General features: G+C 44.0%; 1 protein-coding gene across 7 annotated transcripts in view; it reads right to left on the minus strand.

Moving 5' to 3' along the window:
- EXOC2 (exocyst complex component 2) overlaps positions 1 to 12105 on the minus strand; it is a 225168-nt gene that overhangs the window by 196534 nt on the left and 16529 nt on the right. Inside the window, exon 1 of one of the 7 annotated variants that reach the window (XM_049105965.1) lies at positions 4730 to 4754. The exons of the other annotated variants lie outside the window; for them this stretch is intronic. The gene's annotated coding sequence lies outside the window, so the exon portion shown is untranslated. Of the gene's footprint in view, positions 1 to 4729; positions 4755 to 12105 lie in introns of those variants that run through there. 7 annotated transcript variants of the gene reach the window in all.

Consider the following 12105-nt stretch of genomic DNA (forward strand, 5'->3'; position numbering starts at 1 on the left):
TACCACAGCTTGAAAATTCTCCTTTGATTAATAAACCAAAGAAAAAACTAGAAAAGATACTAGAAACAAGCATAAGTCATTTCTGTGTTATGTACAGAAAAAAAAAAGTCTGCATATCTTATAATTTTCTCACTAGGTTAAAGTATTTGTTTTGCATTTTCATCTTTCATTTAAAGTCTACAAATAAGCTGGTGAGGGCAGGAGATTTTTAGAACATTAAAAATCACTTTTTTAAAAAAATCTTTACAAACAGCTTTGAAAATACAAAACAATTTTGTATAACTTAGAAAAAAATTCAAGCTGTAATTTGGAAATAGTTATATGTTAATAATTTATAACACTTTGAAACACTTTTGAAAACCACTGTTTAATCTTCCTGTATTGAAACCTGCAGACTACTGAAATGGCATCTACTCAAAATGAAAGATCTTCAAGAGCCAGAGGTCAAGTGACTTGCCTAGATCTCACGTTTCTGTGTTCTTTCCACAACACCATGAATGGAATTTAGAAATCAGCAAAACAAAATAAAATGAGCAAATTTAAGCATTTTATCATGAAATCTAGTAGGAAATTATTCATTACTGATTAAAATGTAGTCATGGGAATTTACTGAGTCTGCAAAAATAAAGGCTGCCAAGTTAATGGCTCGTCTTTTTGCATAAGCAATTAAAAAACTAAAATTTAATATGAAAGAATATGAACCTTCCCTCTAATCACTGCACCAGTCCTTTGTAACTCCTCCTTCCTCTTCTCAAAATAATGAAGCATTAAGAATCATTTTCTAAATAGAATAAGGTAATACAGGCAGCCTGGGGGTGCTCAGTGGTTTAGCCCGCCTTCAGCCCAGGGCGTGACCCTGGGGTCCCGGGATCGAGTCCTGCGTTGGGCTCCCTGCATGGAGCCTGCTTCTCCCTCTGCCAGAGAGAGAGAGAGAGAGAGAGAGAGAGAGAGAGAGGCAGAGACAGGGTCTGTGTCTCTCATGAATAAATAAATAAAATCTTAAAAAAAAAAAACGAATAAGGTAATACTATGGGGGGAAAATGGAAACCTAAAAGTTACCCACAAGAAAAAACTTGGTCCACAGAAATTGACTATTTCCTTGAATCCATGTGAATAAGATGCATTATTAGTGAACCTAATAAATAACCAATTCAAGCTCTGTAGATGATAAATCTAAAACCAGGAATATGTACTTATGTATATACCTTGACAAAACACAGCCTGTAACCAAAACTGTGTGATCTGCACAAACGCTAGATACCTCGTATCTTTCAGATGCCACACTGAGCTGATTTTTAAGCAAAATCCTTCACAAAGTTAGACTTGTTTTAAAAGAATGAAGTTCCCATTTCACACCGTAGCATCTTATAATAGAAACTGATCCAATGTTTCAAGAATTCAACGTTTTTATTTTGTTACAATCCTTTTTCCCCAAAAGAGTTAAGATAGAAAGTCTTTTTCTTTTTGGCATCTTAAAAAACAAAAACAAAAACACCCTAAGTCAATAAACATAAAAATGAATTTTTCTTTCACCAATGACTTTTTCAATAAAAGCTTTGCAAAGGAGGAAGCGCTCAGCCAAATGTACACTCCGCATAGGCCAGTGAGGTACAGACCTGCAAGCCGATGAACTCAGGGTCGGCTTCAGTCTTGGAAAGACCATAAGCTTAAATATACACATAAGACAGGAATAGAATACTGGAGAGACATCCTCATGAACCAAAATAAGAGGAAGAAGGGTATTGCTCAAAACATTGCACAAGGCTGTCAGAGGATTTATTTGCTGTCCCTGAAAAGACTGCAGAAGCTTCGAACTGTCTAGGAGCGCTTGCAGCACGCTCTCCAGGTTTCTGGCGGACCGGGAGGATTTCCAGTGCTGGTAAAATACCTTTCAATAGGCACGGCATCGGTTTGCACACTCACGTTCCTTTTGCACTTGGATTTGATCACTCAAGTTTGCTCCCCTTTGTACGCTGCGCTTCAGTCTTCAGAGCACCTCGGGGTCCCCCCCAGCCCTCGGGGAAACCCCCTCCAGACCCATCACAGGCCCCACCTGCGGCAACGGCAGGTGCACGGCCACAGGCCTGGGCAGGGGCTGGGCAGGGGCCCGGGGCAGGGGGCTGGGGCAGGGGGCCTGGGCAGGGGGCCTGGGCAGGGGCCTGGGCAGGGGGCCTGGTTAGGGGGCTGGGGCAGGGCCCTGGGCAGGGGCCGGGGCAGGGGGCCTGGGCAGGGGCCGGGGCAGGAGGCCGGGGCAGAGGGCCTGGGCAGGGGGCCGGGGCAGGGGCTTGGGCAGGGGCCGGGGCAGGGGCCCGGGCAGGAGGCCTGGGCAGGAGGCCGGGTCAGGGGGCCAGGGCAGGCCGGGAGGCAGCGTCCACACTGCGGGGTGGGGGCCCAGGCAGGCCCAGGACAGCCCCCACCCGGCTCCACCAGCCGCCGCAGGACAGCACCCAGGCCAAGCCCGGGCCTCTGGTCCCACCTTCAGCTGCCCTCCGCCTCCTCCCTTAAGGGCTTCGCCCTCCCACCGCGAGTAGGAGGAGAGGAGAGGCGACCCCAGATATGCCTGGCAGCCTTCTCCACGCGGGAAGACCCCCCCGAGGGGAACGGTCCCTCTAGGAACAGCCGCAGGCCGCACGGGCAGCAGTGGCCTCTGGGCTGCAGGTGCGGCTGCTTTCGCCCCGGTCAGGCCGCCCCCTCCCTCAGCACGCCGGCTGTCCCTCTCCTCCTGCGCCTCCCCACGCTCTCCCGCAAAGTAAAAAAAAAAAAAATCAAATTCAGAGAACACGGTCTCCATCAGCCAAGACACAGATGTCGGTAGGGCTGCGTGTGCTTTACAAGAGTGCGGCACACGAGGCACACAGTGGCAGCCCGAGTTTTACCCGTAAACTGCACGACGAACGCTTCCCCTGTCGGCAAATCTAGTCTACATCCCCCACAGGCTGCCTACTGTCCCACGGTACCGGTGTGCAATCTAAGTGGCATTTAGGCATTTTCTAAGTTTTTGTTCTTATGAACACGCAATGAACATTTTTCTATAAAACATTGTTTGTACATTTATCCAACTATTTCCCTGCAGCACATTCAAAGAGGAATCTCCAGTCAAAAGATGCGCATTTAAGATCCCAACACGGGGGCACCCAGGTGGCTCAGTGGTCGAGCATCTGCCCAGACCCCAGGGTCCCGGGATCGAGTCCTGCATCGGGCTCCCTGCATGGAGCCTGCTTCTCCCCCTGCCTGTGTCTCTGCTCCTCTCTCTCTGTGTCTCTCGTGAATAAATAAAAGTCATAAAAAAAAAAATCCTAACATGTGCGTGATCACCAAACCGGCTTGCAGAAAAGCTTTATCAGCTCACCCAGCCACGGGGACGCTGCGCAGTAGGAATATGTTAAGTGTGTAGCAGTCTTATAGGCAAAGTAAAATAAATGGTCTCACCTTGCATCGTGGGTGAATTCCATTTTAATGATCTTTGCAACTTTTTATGAAGTTTATTTTCCTTGATTTTAAGATCTCTAGTAAAAACATTAACTCTATTCTATACACTGTCAGTATCTCCCCCCATTTATCATTTGTCTTCTCACATTGTTTATTGTGTTCTTTGTCCTTAGGAAATTTTGACTCTTTTTTAATGTCAAACCAATCACCCCTCTCTTTGCTACTCCTAGAATCATGCTTTCAAAGTTATGTTTCTGGTATTTTAGTACTGTTTTATCTGCTTAGTTACTTAACTCATTTGAAATCTATTTCAGAGTACTGCATAGCTAGTTGACCAAATGCCATTTCATTGTTTAGATTTTTTTTTAAATTTTTATTTATTTGTGATAGTCACAGAGAGAGAGAGAGAATGAGGCAGAGACACAGGCAGAGGGAGAAGCAGGCTCCATGCACCGGGAGCCCGACGTGGGATTCGATCCCGGGTCTCCAGGATCGCGCCCTGGGCCAAAGGCAGGCGCCAAACCGCTGCGCCACCCAGGGATCCCGACCAAATGCCATTTCAATGTACAATCCACGGTCTTCTCCGCTGATCTGAAATGTCACTTTTATCAATGACAAAAATTCTCATTTGAAACTGTTTTTGGATCCTTTATATTTTGTCTCACTGACTTTGCTACTATAACGTAATGAATTAATTTAATTAGATACCCAATAGCACAATTAATCTTCAGTAAATCAATTGAGCCATCCTGTCACAGGTATCGATGTAAATGAACTTTTAAAATACCGTGTGGGGCACCCGCGTGGCTCAGTCAGTTAAGCCTCATTTCGGCTCAGGTCATGATCTCAGGGTGTCAGCCTGTGCTCAGCGAGGAGTCAGCTAGGGATTCTCTTTCTGCCTCTCCCTCAGCCCCTCCTCCCACTCGCTCTCAACCACCAATCATCAACCAATTCCAACAAAATATTGAGTAAGATTCTAAAAGTAATCCTACTAAAATTTTGATGGATTATCACCCTGACATACTATATTCCTGCTTGTCTATCTCTACTGACTAGACTGTAAGTTCCAGAAGAGAAGGGGTTTTTATACTTCCATACGCTGCTATCCCCCCAGCACTCAGAACATTCATCTGGATATAACTGACGCTCAACACGTATTTGTTAAATCAACAAATGTATTGATTACATTAACTATTCAGGTAATCTCAGGATATTTAAATTATCTGCAACACTGAATCCACTCATTCAAATCATTTATAACTGTCAATAAACTGTTCAGCTCTCAAACTCATCAACTTACTGAGCACTGACTCTCTCAGCTGAAATCATTTTCCAAGTGATCTTTTATATTGTCTCTGTAGAAAATCCGATCACCTTCATATGCTTTAATTTTGGCTTTTACTCTTCAATATTTATGTGTCACTGATTTTAACTGCCTTACTATTACTACATTAACTGTAACTTCTAAAACAATGGTGAATAACTGTAATACTGGCAGGTACCTTTTATTTCTAACTATAAATGGTAATCCTCTAGAACAGTTTCTCAACCTGTTTTTCATGTGAAGAGTCTTTTTAGGTCTTTTTTTCTAATTGCCCGAAAGATATCTTAATATCATAAATGCACTGTATATCTGTATTGTGAACTGCTTGTGGATCTATACCTTACAATAAAATTAAGATATTTTTGTCACCTCAAGAGCTAATTTTCAATTATTGCTCCTGTTGAGAATATGTGCTCTAGCACTATACCATTAGGCAGGATGTTTGCCATTAATATTACGTAGCTAAGACCTAATTATGTTACAGAAAATAGCTTTCTATCCTTATTTTGTTGAAAGTCTATCTTTAAAAGTAGAAATGGACAGTGAAATATATCAAATTTCCTCAACATCTTTCGAGATAACTTTTTTAACCTATTAATATCATGAATTAAAATAATAAATTTCCTTTTAATGAATTAGTTTATGTTCCAGGAATAAACATTACCTGGTTCCATTTCATCAGTACTTTGAATATCCCTGGATTTGACTCCCTACTACTTTAAGAGTGTTACATCTTGAATCTTATTTTCAATCAGTCACAAATTATCTTCTCTTGGACTGCTTTGCTCATTTTTGTATTATCAAGAAGCACTTAGTTTACAAATATTAGTGAGCATCTACTGTATCCAGAGGGCTGTGAATTTTATTTTGCTTTTCTCTCCTGTCTAGACTGAATACTTAGCTCATTTGTTTTAGTCTTCCTTTAATGATAACTTCTAAAGCCACTATTTTTCCTACCTAAGGCGCTGGTCATACCAGAGATTTTGACATGCAGTAGTTTCACTGTTCAGTCATAAATGATCTATACTTGCAGTTTTCACTTCTTCTTTGACCCAAGATCAACTTTAGAAAGCTTTCAAGAATTCCACAGTTGTTTGCAGAACTTTGTTTTTGTTATTATTAAATTCCAGCTTTTACTTGCTTCATTCCCATTCCAGTTTGTTTACTTGTTTTGGTTATTCAAATGCTGTGACCTTGGGACCCAGGCCAGAAGGAAAATAAATTGGCATAAACCCGCACCTCGGAGCTCCCAGGGCCTGTGCGGCTCTGGACTGGCCCACACTCCCTCGGGGCGTACCTTAGTGACCCTCCGCTCACTTCCCTTTCAATCTGCATCCTGTGATTCTTCACGGGGCAGTGGAAAGAGCCCAGAGCCGAGGCTTCGTTCCTTTCCTGACTCCGAGGATCGCCGCCTGGACTCCCGGCTTTCCTCCCGCAAACCTTCCCTTCAGGGCTGCCCCCCTTCTTTTTCTCCATAGAGTAAGGTTCCTGTCGCTCCCCGGCCTTGCCCGGCCTGCACCTGCTCTAGCATCCCCAAATAAACGATTTTGCTGGTAAAAGAAGTATCCATTTTATTACAAGGCCCACGAGCAGCCGTACCCGGTCTCCCCGTCTCACACGGTGCGGCAGGTGGCGAGGCTGCTGCGAGGGCTGAGGGCCCCTCCTGCGGCAGCGTGGGGTGCGCAGTGCTGAGAGCCGTGGCAGGTACCCACGGTGACCCACGGTGACGGCATCACGGGAGAGCTCAAGGCCTTGGGATCTTTGCTTCTCCCCCCCCACACACATCAGCCCTGCCTGCCAAAGCGCTTCTCAGCGGTTGCCCTAGAGCTTGGGCCACACGTGCACAACTAGACCCGCCGACCCACCGACCCAGCCGACCCAGCTCACCTCCAAGACGGGGACCCACCTGCAGGCGTGGGGGAGGGGGTGCTGCAGCACGGGGACCCACACGCTGTCCCAGGCTCTCCGGGCCTCAGGACGCCGGCCGTCAGTTCCTACCACCCCTTGGCTACAATCCCCAAACACACTGTTCCCGTTACTGAACAAACTACTGTCAGATCAACTACAAATAAGAAAACCTGTGCTGTATCTTCATCTCCTCTTCCCTAATGCTCCCTTGTGTAGACTCTAGCCTCGGACCCTCAGCATCTTTCTTTCTGAGGAGCTTCTCTTAATGCTTCCCGGGAAAGAGGCTTACTGGAGACAAATTCCTCCCATTTTTGACTGAGTATCTCTCATTCACCTCTGAAGGACAGTTTAATAATTTTGCTTGTACACAGAGTTCCATGTTGATTTTTTTTTCTTTCAGCACTTTAAATATTACACTCTTTTTTTATTTACTCTTTTCTTGCTTGTATGGTGTCTGAAAGGAAATCCAATATAATTCTTATCCTTGATTTCCCACACCTGTTTTTCCTCTGGTTTACCTCAAGGCTACTTCTAATTTTCTGTAGTTTGAATAGAACTATAGTTTTGTTTTGTTTTACCATAGGTCCTGCTTGAGTATTCTCCCAGCTCCTGGGGTGTGTCTTACCCTCTGGCCCCCTCCCACCCCGGGCTTCCTTCCCGATTTCTCTCTCTTTGACTTTTCTGCAGTTTGAATATATGTCTAAGGTAGATTTTTTGTTATTTGTCTGCTTACTACACTCTGAGTTTCCTGATCTGTGGTTTGGGATCTATCATTAATTTCAGAAAATTCTCAGCTATTACTTCAAATATTTTTCCTGTTCCTTTCTCTCCTTCTGATATTTGCATTATGTGTATTGTACCTTTTGTAACTGTCCCACATGTCTTAGCTATTCTATTTTCTTCAGTTTTTTCTCCGCATTTCAGTCGCTGACACTTCTTTAAAGCTCAGTGCTTCTTTGCTCAGCTATATTCGGTCTACTGATAAGCCATCAAAGGGATTCTGTTTCAGCACGTTGTTTTATTTCTAATCCGTTTCAATACTTTCTTAAAGTTTCTTTCTGCTTACATTTCTCATCTGCTCTTGCATATGGTCCACTTTTAACAATTACAGCCCTTAGCATATTAATGACAGTTATTCCAAATTCCTGGTTCAGTAATTCCAACATCCCTACCACATCCTCTGCTTGCTTTGTCCTGATGCTTGCTTTGTTTCTCCAAACTGTGTCCTGTAATTTTTTGTTGCAAGATGGACAGGATGTGTCGATTAAAGCAACTGGTACTGGTTCCGCAGAGAGGTCTGCTCCGGGACTTCTGCTCTGTTTGAGCAGTGATCCTCTGTTTGCTTGGATCTCTCCAATCATGGAGCAAGCTTGTTGTAACCTCACTTCTGTGATGGAAATATATGTATGACTTGTAACTATTTTGGCAGCAATCTTTCTAACCTTGCCTAAATTTGTCTTATAATAGCATACGGAACATAATTTAACTTAAAAAATCATTCCCAGCCATTATCATGAGTAATGACAGGCTGCTTTGTACATGTTCCCGGGTTATTGCTTCAGGCTGCAATGTTTATGAGCTTGCTTTTTATAGTCATCTCAACTGACGTCAGACTCTCACTAATTATTAAAATCAGGGTGCCAGTCTCTGACAAATCTATTTCCTGTCTTTCTAATCTGTTGCTTCTGATCTGCAGCACTGCTCCTGGAGGACAGTCACTCTGTCCAATTCTACTCCTCTGCCAGTTTCTGCTCACCCCACTTCTTGAGCATTCCTCCATAACAGAAGTCAGAAGGGTGTCCAGGCGCTCCATGTGCCCTAGCTGCCCGCCACATCTCCGTCAGGTCAAAAACACCCAGTTTCTTGTGATCCTCCAGGCAGGATTTCTTAACTGTGGCACTAGTCACAGCCTAGACAGGTCATTCTTTGTAGTGAGGGATGCCCTGTACATAGCAGGATGCTGAATACCGTATCTGGCCTCTCTGCACTACATACCAGCAGCACACCAACAACTGCAATGACTGAAATGTATCTCCAGACCATGCCAAACGTCCTCAGGGAAGCGGAGAGGGTCACCCCCGTTTAGGCCCACTGCTCCGGGGATTAGAACGGGGCCAGAGATCTGGGTACGCAGGATAAGACCCCTCTTCCCGAGCCTCTGCATCACTCTGGAGGAGCGACAGTGAGCCCTGGATCTCAGCATGTCCCTGACAAGACTCCCGCTCCTCCCACCCCTCAAACTCCGGAGCTCACTACCACCATCTTCCTTAACATTGTGTCTTACTTACAGTTACCTGGGCCTCAGGAAGAAGCCCTGACTGCTGATCATCCCACATCCCTGGGCTCTAATCCCTATTTATTCTGACTCTCCCTTTCTGGATCCCTATCTACTAAAATACTAACAAACCAACTCATAGGGAAGACTTACTGTGACAGGTTTTCACTTTGATATCTATGGTAGTCCTGTAGGTTCCAGACAAGTGCTGATGACAAATAAAGACCAAAAAGTATACAAAAGTGGTTACCTGCTACCACCTTGATCCAAAAATAGGAAACCGAATGATCATTGTTTTTTTTTTTTTAAGTTCTGTTTTGTTTTGTTTTGTTTTAGTAATCTCTACACCAGTGTGGGGCTCAAACTCATGATCCCAAGATCAAAAGTCACATGCTCTTTCAAATGAGCCAGCCAGGCACCCAGAACTATCATTTTTTCTAATCAAATTTTATATTGCTGTGCCAGGTTCAAAGATTAATAGAACTACCAAACTCCAAACTAGAAAGCATGCAAAAATGCCAAATTGGTCATAACTCACTTGCAATTAGCCAAATTTAAGCCATTATACCTAAAAAGATAACTAAGATCAAAATGAGGATTTTTTAAATTGCCACAATAATTACAGAACAGGTGATTCTAACTGAATGACAAGAACTGCTAACATGAGTGCTTCTTTTCTTCATATAATTTGGTATAAATATATATATATGGAATTTGTTTAGCCTTTGACGTGATTTATTTATTCTTTCATTTATTTAGCCTATGGGCCATTTTCCTCTGAAGAGTTCACACACCCTGTGAAAAAATAATCTTGTACAAAATGTGGACTGTGAACACTTTTCAAAGCCTAAGAGTTAAAATGAGTTTGGACTGTGGTAAACAGAAGAAAATCTCCAAAATAACTTCAAAAATAACTGGGAAGAGAAGGAGGTTAGATATCAAATGCTCTCTCTCAGACTCTTTTCTAGGTCAAATTTATGCCTCTTCTCATGGGTGATAAGAATCACTGCTCTACTGATCTTTGCTCTCCTCTGCTATTAAATCCTGAAGCTGTGATACAAAGTCCTGGTCCATGTATTGATCATGTTTTATTTTCTGTATTTTATGAAGCTTTGACATCTTGGAGCCTTGCAGACCAGGAAAGGAACTGCTCCTCTGTGTTAACTAATTCCTGGAGACAGCAAACCACTAGCCAGGAGCACGCATTTAATACAGAAATGAGGGGATCCCCGGGTGGCTCCTGGTTTAGCACCGCCTTCGGCCGGGGCGTGATCCTGCAGACCGGGGATGAGTCCTACGTCTGGCTCCCTGCATGGAGCCTGCTTCTCCCTCTGCCTGTGTCTCTGCCGCTCTCTCTCCCTCTGTGTGTGTGTGTGTCTCATGAATAAATAAACAAAATCTTAAAAATATATATATATGCGAATGAACCCATCCGGGGTCCACAGCCACCTTCCCGGGGCTCCTGCAGTCCAGGACAACATTCCAACTAAGGACACCTGCATAGCCAGAGCCTGCCAAGGTCAAGCCAATCCCAACCCAGCTCAGCTTGCATATCCTGCTCGCCTATTCCTTCCGAGAAAACCACAATAAAGGCTCTGGCCCATCCCTACACCTTCTGCCTTCTGACCAACTCTAGTACTTTCCTCAACCCTGGCTCCCCCTGCCCTGCCCAGCATGGTATGCCCCTCCTCCTGCGGACTGTGAATAACAAACTGCCGGTTTTTCTTTCTTTCTTCCTTTTTATGTAGGCTCTATGCCCAGTGTGGAGCCCAAAGCAGGGCTCAAACTCAGGAACCGGAGATCAAGACTTGAGCTTAGTCAAGAGTGGATGCTTAAATGACTGAGCTGCCAGGCACCCCTGGCTTTTGTCGTTTCAAGAGCTACCTTTTCTCTTACTGTTGGCCTTACCATTCCTGAATAATAATAAAATCTACATTTAAAACAGTCCTTTTTCAATCTTTTTTGGGCCACTAGGAGTAAATGCCAATCCTCCCTTTTCACAAAAGAGTCTCAGGCTCACTGAAGACAGAAACAGATATTTAGAAATTCCTTAACTCCAAGTGCTTTAAGGGAATCTGGCCAGTAATGCTTTTATGGCCTTTATCCATGACAGATTAGTGACAGGAGAATCCAGCGCTACTGACTTCTGACTCTTGCAGAGTCCATGAAGACGGGTGCTGTATCACCCACTGCTTCCAAACTGCCTCTTTGGAGGACAGTTCTCCTGGAGACCCTGAGGAGGAAAGGTTCTGGATTTCCCACATTACACCTTATGAGGATCTTGACTATTTAATTAGTGGGTTGAAGTTTTCATGTGTAATGGACAGTTAGCATTTGAGGTGTGTAAGAACAAGTATCTCTTCATTTGGGACATTAGTAACATCTTGTCTTTGCTTAAGGCATTTTACAATATAGGAAACAACACAAAACATCGGTAAAGGATGTAGCTGGCCGTTAATGAACACGTCTTATGTAATAAGCAAACATCAATTAATAATAGTAACAACAGTTATAACTATTGAACGTTTATTATGTTCTTTCCACGTGAGAACTTTTAATCCTCACAACTCCCCTGTGAGGATACCTCATTAATACTTTGTCCAACACCCAACAACTGATAACTGAAAAAGCCGGTGTCACACCTAGGCAATGAGGTTATAGTGACTGTGGCTGCAATCACGCGCACGCACACACACACACACACACACACACACACACACTGATTATCCTTCATATATGAAAATGGCACCAGGGCGCCTGGGTGGCTCAGGTTAGTTAAGCATCTGACTCTTGCTATCGGCTCAGGTCTTGATCTCAGGGTCATGAGTTCAAGCTCCCAGTATGGAACAAACTTGAAAGAAGGAAAGGGAAAGGAAAAGGAAAAGAAAAAAGAAAAGGCACCAAAAAGGAATGGTTTCAAAAGTGCTGGCCAGCTGACCTTTCAGCCCAGCTCTGCAGTGTGGCCATGGACATGCACTAAGAGATGCCGACTGGAACCAAGGACATCACCAACAGCCTTCATCAATACAAAGTCCACTGATTTATATGGGATAAAGAACACTGGTATCACTAGATCACACTTTAGCCAGACAAACCAATCTGTTCAGCTGGGAAAGATATAAAATCAGTAGAAAACCACTTAATAGGATTCATAAGACAAATATTCAAA

Source organism: Canis lupus, chromosome 35 (assembly GCF_003254725.2).
Source record: "Canis lupus dingo isolate Sandy chromosome 35, ASM325472v2, whole genome shotgun sequence".
Taxonomy (NCBI): Eukaryota; Metazoa; Chordata; class Mammalia; order Carnivora; family Canidae; genus Canis; species Canis lupus.